Source organism: Cavia porcellus, unplaced genomic scaffold, assembly GCF_034190915.1.
Source record: "Cavia porcellus strain 051 isolate PalLab524CR breed Dunkin Hartley unplaced genomic scaffold, mCavPor4.1 scaffold_10, whole genome shotgun sequence".
NCBI classification, from domain to species: Eukaryota; Metazoa; Chordata; class Mammalia; order Rodentia; family Caviidae; genus Cavia; species Cavia porcellus.
The window spans coordinates 73,239,559-73,248,761 of NW_026947493.1; the positions used below are offsets into that span (position 1 = coordinate 73,239,559).

The following is a 9,203-nucleotide window of genomic DNA, read 5'->3' on the forward strand; positions in this document are numbered from 1 at the left end:
AGTAATGTCTTTATACACGCAGCATCTTGCTGCGGGGGCCTGAGCCATCTAATGACATCAACATCATTCAATTAGCCTATTTTTATTAAATAAATAAATTCTAAGGCTCTCCCAAGAACTTGTTCTTTTGAACTTCCCTAGAGATACATATTTTCAGTTTACATTCAGGATATATTCAGAATTTATTCAGACTAAAGTATCTTGTGTAATGTAAGAGAAATTAAAATTTGCTGGTTTTGTAAGAGCCTTAAGGTAATATATTTGAAATGGATAATGAATAAACTCAGCAACCCTCCCCCAACTCGAGGCATACTTTTTGTTGATGCTTAAAGTGGAAAAAAATATATATATGTGTCTATGATAAGACCCAAACTATAATGTTGCAGACAATCAGCTACCTGCTTCTTTGATTTGCTAGGTTGGTGAGGCACATAACCTACTCGAATTTATAAATGGTCAGAAGAACTTCCTATAATGAATCCCATTCAGAGTTTGTTTTCTTCCATAATCACTATATATTTTCCTCATGTCCACCTAGAAGGAAAATGAGACTTACAAAAGCATTCAAAGTTGGGCCTGTCGCTGGATTGTGTGTCAGATGATGTAACCCAACTTTAGTTTTGAAAAAGTGGCTGCCAAGTAAGAAGACATGAATCCCGAGCCAGAGACCCAATTAGGGTCATAAACCCAGACTATAAACAGAGAAAATGCTGGGAGGGGGCGTAATTAATGTCTTTGTTGTAGGAGAAAAAAGTAAGAAATGCAGAGAAATCTAAAAACACTACAGTGTCTTACAAAGTGCCCTTCTAAGAGCATGGCCATTTGTATTACACCAATGTTCACGTACTGCTTGTTGAATATGACCGGGTTGCTGTTACCTCCTTAATAGGATTATTAGGATCTAAGTAAGACAATATATGAAAATTTAAATGGCATAAGGTACAATGCTGCTGTTAGTACTATCTCCCATTTTTCTAAATATAATCACTTCTCAGTTGATTTGGCAGATACAAAATTCAAACTTGTGGCCAAAGTATTAAACAGAAACATGTACAAGATACAAAAGATACAACTGTTCACTGTGGTAAACTAATTTAGAGAAAAAGCCATTGAACGCATTGAGACAGTGTTAAATAGCCCACGTATCACCCATAACACGAAAACTAAGTTACTGTTAGGTGGCAGGGGTCTACTGAGGAAACTCTGAAATGTATTACTCTCTAGGTCCATTCCATTGTTCGTAAGGGACAAATTACTTAAGTACCTAATTTAAGATATAAAGAATGAAATGTGTTTCGGCTGAGTGGAAGACATTTCATTGAGAGTTAGTATGTACGACGCACAGGTATTTATTGAACCTGGGTGGTTTTATTGCCTCCTCCCACAACCCTATCAGGCAGGAAACTACAGCACTGCCTGTGAATAAACCGAGGCTGAGAAGTGGAGCCAATGTGATGCAAACGCAGGCGAGCCCAATTTCAGAAGACGAGGTCTTTGATGTGGGAATTAAAATGGGGCAAGTACTGGAATAATGAGAGGAGAGGGCATTGTGAACTGGGGGACTCAATCAAGACTGCCTGGGAGGGGAGGATAAGCAGTGTGTGCTGAGGGTTCCAGAATCCCACGGTCAAAACTCGCAGTGGACTGGTGGGATCTGGGGTGGCGAGGGCAGTGGGAGCGAAGGCAGGCGTAAGACACGTCAAGGCTTGCAAACCAGAAAAGCTGACGGGGACATGCACGGAGAGGAAGCCCAGGATCTGATCTTTTGTGCCTATGTTTTTTTTTCCATAAGGTAATTCTGGCGGTGGTGTGAAAGCACAGGATTTGAAAGATGAAAGACAAAAAGGGACCAATTAAGGTATTCTTGGAATGGTGTCACTTTGATCTTCCTGGAAGTGAAGGCAGAGAAAACAAATTCTTACTGTCTAATGAAAAGAAGCTCATGAGGTTTATTTAGGAAGAATAACCTTTTCTCCTATAGTAAAACTTAGGTTAAAAAATTATTGCATAGCTCTTTGTATAAAGGAACATAATTCCTTTATTCATTACAGATCAAGTGTTTATTTAGGTCTGCAGTATGTGCCAAGATACTGCCTGTAATACTTTAAAGCTTGGGATATTTCTTCCTTTCTGGAGCTTACTTTTGATAGAATTGGATAATTGTCTCAAATGGAAATTTGTTATTAAAATGCAGGAACATTTTTATGTGGATTTTTGCTTTTCTTTGACTCTTGGTCATGGCTAATTATAATCCAGTATAGGTGCTGCTGTTAAAAACCAACTTTGACATAAGGGGTCCCAGTTGGTAGGATTATAGCCCTTAGGCCTCAGATCCAATTGTCAGTGGCTCCTTCTGGACTTTTTGAAAAAGTTGGATTGAAGTCACTCTCAAATGGAAGTCTCTGGTAGGAGACTGAAGGACAGCTATCCTGGATCGGTGATTAAAAATAAGTGTACATATTAACATGTATGTCTACTTTGTGCATTCAATATGTATTTACTGAGTAATACTTTAAGCCTCTTCAAATACTGCAGATACAAAAAAACGGACAAGAGAATCCCTACCTTGAAGAATGTGCAATAACATCAACATTATAGAATTCACCTGTGGGTTTCTTTTAATCCTAGTAAATGGATTGCAAAGTTCTCTAGAAAATTTGACTGCTTTAAGTTCCTTGGAGATTTATAAGTAATTTTTGAGATACTACTGCTCCCTAGGATATGTCTGGAATAATGGATAAGAAGAGAAAAAAACGTTACGCTCTGTTGCTTTTTCTCTCCTTTTATTTGGCTCAAGCTCACTCTGAAAAGCCAGTTTCTCCTTCAACTCTTCATTTCTCCTTTTTCAAATAAACATTGTCACTGTTTTTTGCTTGTTTCAATTCTTTGTTTGAGACAAAGCAATAGAACGTAAGGTAAAAGAAGAGGAAAAGCATCGTGGATGATAAATCAGAGCTGACTGGTTTCGGGAGGTATTTGAATCTAACGTCAAGAGGCCCATTGGATGTGAGCGATGCGGGCTGTAATAACTCCCAGCTGAAAAGGTGCGCTCTCAGGGCACTTCCATAGCAGTAAAAAGCTGCATGAAGGAAGTCGTAGTCTAAAGGGTGATAGATATGATTGCTGGCAATTACAATGCGATGAAATAAATTTCAAGAGGTGCTCTGGGTACACAGGCAGCCCTGACATCAGCTTTGAGAGTGTTTGGGTCCAGGGACAGCAGAGAAGCAGTGAGTGTCATGTCCCCAGTTTGATAATAGCTGCCACAGCTCGGGGACCCGAATGAGGTGGAGAAGGCCAGCACCCAGCTGGGCCCAAGGCCAGGCCCATCAGCCGCGAGCTGGTCAGGCAGCTCCTGTGTGTCGTACGTGACCTATCTGTCATGTTGAATGACGTTCTGCCTCTCTGTTTCTACTAGGCAGCTCTTGTAACCGCACTTCATTGGTTTATTTTTCTTCTAAGAAGCCGACAAGGTGTCAACAACATTTCTTCTAAAAGTCTTTCTTTTGGTTCACTCATGGGCTGAGAAAGAAAATAATATTATGCTAAAACTGCTTCTGTCTTTACAAGTATATGTCAAGTGATTACAGTAACAGAATTACACGTGCAGGTACCTGTCCAGCCGTGCCTCTGGTTTGGAAGTCTGTTATTCAGGAATGTAAACCTTGTGTAATCATTTAGAATTAATTCAGGTTGCTCAATGATACTGTTATCAGTTAGCTCCTAAAAGCAGCTTGCCAAATAAATGTTACCAGGTTTTGGGTTGCTTTGCCTCTACTTATGGAGTTGAAGTCCAGATTCTTCTCTTGAACAAAGAATGCAGTCAAACAAGCAAAAAACACTGGCAAGGTGTACTTGAAAAAGTAAAAATTAAGAGTGAAGGAGAAACTGGCTCTGCAGAGTAAGCCTGGGCTAAATAAAAGGACAAGAAAAGAAATAGAAAAGGACACCTTGGAAGCTAAGTGTGGACCACACATCTGTGATCCCAGGACTTGGAAGGCTGAGGCAGGAGGATCTCCATGAGTGTAAGGCCAGGTCAGAGCTACAATAGTAAGTTCAAGGCACCCTAAACCACATAACGAGGTCCTGTTTCAGAAAAAAAAAAGTATAACCTCAAGGACACAGAACAGGCCATCCTGAGGAAAGCCATGATAGCAAGGTGGTCTTGACATCAGTGTCCTTTTACACTGTCCAAATCTCGAGGAAACCCATGAGAACTTCCACATACGGGTCCTCAGAGGCAGGGCTAGGATCCCATGCCTCAGGCTGACCTCAGCTTAGGCCATCCTACTGCAAACCTGCTCCAGTGCTTATGAGGAATCCACACACAGGACTTAGGGAACTGTTCTGTTGATGTGTCCAGGATCTTGTAATTAAGTGGGCACACTTACTTCCCCAGCCATCTTTGCTGTGTCCAACCTCTTCTACAACACCATTTCCTGTTCACTAAAAATATTGAGATATTATTCATCTCTTTCCATTTAAAAATCTCTCTATAGCCAGATATAGTGGCACATGCCTGCAATCCCAGCATTCAGCAGGCTGAGGCAGAAGGATTGCTGTGAGTCGGAAGCCAGCCTGGGCTACTCTAATTGTTTAAATCTGGAGTTTAGAGTAGCCAGCCTGGGCTACTCTAACTGTTTAAAACTCCTTAATGGAGTTTAAGGAACCCATATGGCTGAGAAAGATGACTGATTCCACGTCTGGGTTTGGGAAGATAAAGATGATATTTGGACCTTTTTTGGGGGGTGGGGGTTGGTTTGAGATTCTTTTGACCTTTCAAAGCCAAATCTAGTTAAGCTTTGTGAAGTAACCCAAGAGATTATGTTATGATATCCCCATATGTGAGTGGCACAGTTTTCGCTTTAGTAATATGTAAACCCCTGTAGTTATCCCACTGCAGAGAGGGTCAGACCCAAGGTCCTCACCAAGGCCTGCCAGCCACTGTGGGATCTGGCCTTAGACTTCTCGGCACAGCCCCGATAGCCTCGGTAGCCGGCCCTCTCCTCCAGCTCCAGTGCCTCTGTCCACACTCACCTGAGCTGGGCATGCTCCACCCTAGGCTTCTTCTGCGGCTCTTGAGTTTCTTCTACAGCTGCAGTTTGAACGTCACCTTCTCACTGAGGTTTTCCCTGCCCACACAACCATTCTACCCCGGGAGCACCACATGCTCCATAGTACTTAGTGCCAATGTATAATTATTTTTATCTGCTCACAATCTCTGTCCATCTGAACAGAAGGTCCCTGAGAACTAGAGCTGGACTTGTCTTCACTGGTGTCTCTCCAGAACCTAAAGGAGCATTGAAGGCACATGTTGCCTATAATTAATGCTTGCCACAACAACAACAATCCAAAAAGCAAATATTAAGTGTATTTCAACTATAAGACCCAGAACCCGAGGTACCCAGACCAATGCTATGTCTTTCAAACAGTCCCTCATCACTGAATGGTTTCTAAGAGGCTTTTGATTCTAGGAACAGCTATATGGAGTCCTATTTACATCCTCATGAAGTTAGAGATGTGGGACAAGCTTGGCACCCCGGAGCTGTTTGCCTCACTGAGAGTCGTCAGCTGGGAAGCGATGCTCTGCGTGCTGCGCTGGTATGCGGTATGCGCTCTCCACCAGGTAAAGCTTCTGAGTCACTAAGCCAACACGTGCTGGAGTCTGTGTCCACATTTGTTAGTCATTGTGTATGGAAAAAATGCATTTATGAGTGCTTTAGTGTTTGTAAAGAGTTTGTAAATCAATGTCAGTTTATTTGATCTTTCCAAGCCCTCTCCTCTGAGAAGCAACTGATGGCATTTTACTGGTAAGGTCCTTGACCCTCCAGAGAAATTAAATTTTGGTTAACACTACACAGCCAGTAAGAAAAAGAGCTAATAAACGAACTGGACTCTGCCAAGTTCATCTTCCAAATTCAATCCCTTGGCTTTTAGCCGCACCACAATGAGTCTCACATTGTTGAAATAAAATTCTGTGGCTTATAAAGCACTTTCACATAAACTGTCTCATTTCATCCTCTTAGTGACCCTTCCAGTTGGCAAGGTGAGTAAAATTCTTCCCGAAAAAATGTTGTCTGTGTGAGGAAATAATCCACAGGTGCAATCAAAGCTACCATTACAGAATGGTATAAACACACAGCAATGCATACAGATGCCACAGAGACTGTGAGCTGAACATGGCCAAGTGCGATCTAGAATAAATTCTAGAAGAGGTAAATGTTTAACAGGATTTGGAAAAAGAGGAAAAAACCGGATTTGATGGTTGAAAACAAGAGGGGTCAGAGCCTTCCAGACAGAAGCAGTGTCACATGGCAAATACAGCCAGAGAACTAGCTTGGCGAAAGCAGACGGGCACCTTCAGAAATCTTGGTAAATGGAGACACTAAGGCTCTTCCTTTTTTTTGGTCTTTTTGACACAGGGTCTCATTATACAGTTCAGGCTGGACTTGAGTTTCCTTTATAGCCCAGGCTGGTCTCAAATTGATCCTCCTACCTCAGCCTCGCCAGTGCTAGGATTACAGGCAGACACCATCCTTCCCTGGCCTAAGTATACTCCTAGTTAGGGAAAGACAGTCAGGGAATTTAGGTTTTATTTAACAGACACTAGCCAGTTGGTAAAACTCAGGCACATAGGGGCTAGGGATTTAGCTCAGCGGCATAAGCGCCTGCCTTGCAAGCAAGCAGTCGAGAGTTCGATCCCCGGTACTGATAAAAAGGAAAGAGACAAAAAAAAAAAAAAAAAAAAAAAAACTCAGGCAGGTAGTACCTTAGAAAGGAAATCCGGTGGGAAAGACTGAACTGTGAAGGTGGCTGTGATGGCCCACAGGTTCAGCGTGAGGCCACACGGTCAGTCGGAGATGAAGCAGTGACCAAGGACCTGGAAGACAGTGGACCTGGCACACAAAGGCCATCGGGGCTGGACAGCGGAGGGGAGTTCCAGAGGGCGATGAGGAGGCGAGGAGTCAGCAATGTCTGAACACACTGTTTCTGAAGCAAAGCCTGGGATGCGGATGAGGAAAAGATGGGCTAAGCCGAGGGAGGTGGGATGTGCAGGTACAGGCCTGGAGGCGACCGGGAACACGTCCAGGGAAGAGGGCAGATGCAGGGCTCTGCACTGCTGTTTCATGGAGCCCCTCGATGTCTCCCACCCCAGCTCTCTGCTTGGCGATTCACTCTGAGAAGGAAGCGTTCATGTTCCAGGTGTGGATGTTTCTGAGAACTTGCTCACGGTGACATAAAACAGTAGAAGGAAAACATTTTTAAGTGTGCTGAGGAGTTTTCAGCCTGCAACAATTATTTTAAAATTAGTTTGGTTTTTAAAAATTAATATTGGTTACTTTCAAATTCAAAATTTGAAGCTTTTACATTAAACATATTCATTTTATCGTTCTACTTATAAAGCTAACAAATTGAGATCTGATATAATTTGTTAATCATTTTAAGCTGTATTTATAAATTTAATAATTTGGCTATTTTTTCAAGTATGTCATCTTTCTTTCTTTCTTTCTTTCTTTCTTTCTTTCTTTTGAAACAGGTTCTCACTCTGTAGGCCGGGCTGGCCTTGAACTCACAGTGATCTGCCTGCCTCAGCCTCCCAAGTGGTGGAATTCAGGTGTGTGCCACCACTCCTGGCTAAACATCAATTTTCTGATATTCCTAAATTCTCAAGTAATTCTCATTAAAGTAATACATTAAGCTAGTATGGTGAGTTGTGATTTCTCTTAGAAGTTCTAAAACTGTATAAATGTTTAAGATTTTTAACTTAAAACAGAAGTCTAGATCAGTCATTTACATACTCTAAATCAACATTACAAGGTTAATTTTTAATATTTAATTTTTATTAAACAGAAGTATTTCTACCTAGGCATGGTGGCATACACTGGTAATTCTAGCACTTAGGAGGCTGAGGCAGGAGGATTACTGTGAGTTCCAGGTCAGCCTGGGCTCCACCGTGAGTGTTGCCTAGCCTGAACTACAAAAACAAACAAACACCAAAGTCCATTAGTCACCTTTTTCCTCTTGGGAGAAATAACTGTCTTAAGTGAAGCACTGCCTTCAGAAAGCCTTTGCTTGGACTGGGAGACTGTCAGAAGACAGTAGTGAGGGGAAGACAGGAGCAAGTCCGGAGTCTAATGTCTCTGCATAGTGAGGAGTAAGTCTCCATCTCCAGGGCACGTGGAGAGGGAAGGGGAGCGAGGGGGGCCAGCAGGGCAGGCACCAGGCTCTGAGGGGAAGGGATGCAGATGGCCTCTCGGGAGAAACTCATGTCTGTTCACTGATGTCCACCACAGTTTGCAGCCTGCCTCTCCCTGGCTCAACCAGTGGTGTCTGATGGTGATCTGGGAGTGAGGTGCCGAGGTTGGTAGAGCTCAGAACCACTTGTGGCAGAAAGAAAGCTTGGGAGCTGACCCTCTTGGCTGACCATGAAGACATTAGCTGTTGGGGTGTTGTCTCAGTGGAATGGAAGCAACAGGCAGGAAGACTCCTGGGACATAGAGGAGAGGCTGGCGGCTCCATGACGGTGAATGGTAGCACTGTTCACAGAAGCAGTAAATCAGAAAATGGAGGAGGATGGTCAGGCAGGCAGGAGGGAGGTAGAGCACGTGGGTCGCCATGTTGAGTGTAGCATCCCAAGACCTTGAAGGAACATCTGCAGTGGAAAGTGTGCCGTCACAGAGATGTTTGAAACAGTATAAAAGAAGCTAGTTTCTGAGGAACAGAATTTAGAGAGGAAAGAACAGACTGCACTCCAGGACAGTTTAAGAGCTCCATGCATCAGAATTAGAAAGCCTTTGAGGAAAATGGAAAGGGTGTGAGAAGACAACCTGAGTCATAGAGACCCAAGGAACAAAATCATTTATTTCAAGTTTGCATAAAATACGCAGTGCAGTTGAGTTCAGCAGCCACTATTAAATATATGCTGCATGCATGACTGGAGGATTTGGATCTAAAGAAAATGCAGTCCCCGAGACTGACCAGACAAAGCCTCTTTCTCCCCTCTAGGAGATCCACACCAGGAGCTGCAGCAGGCGTGAATAGAGTGTGCCTCTAGGGAATGGCTGGGGCTACTTTACTTGGGGTCACACTCACCTTGAGCGCCTATTAAACCACTGATGGTAATAGAATTTCCATCTCAATAGGTCAAGGGTGGGCCTGAGGCCCATGTGTTCCTGGTGACCTCGTTGACATTAGTCACAGGT

At 43.0% G+C, this 9,203-nt stretch overlaps 1 long non-coding RNA gene across 1 annotated transcript; it reads left to right on the forward strand.

Moving 5' to 3' along the window:
- The first annotated feature begins 1,289 nt into the window (after positions 1–1,289).
- On the forward strand, positions 1,290–7,681 carry LOC134477934 (uncharacterized). Its single transcript, XR_010050248.1, has 3 exons — positions 1,290–1,858; positions 5,475–5,626; positions 7,538–7,681. It is a non-coding gene; the product is annotated as an uncharacterized LOC134477934 (long non-coding RNA).
- Positions 7,682–9,203: the final 1,522 nt, after the last annotated feature.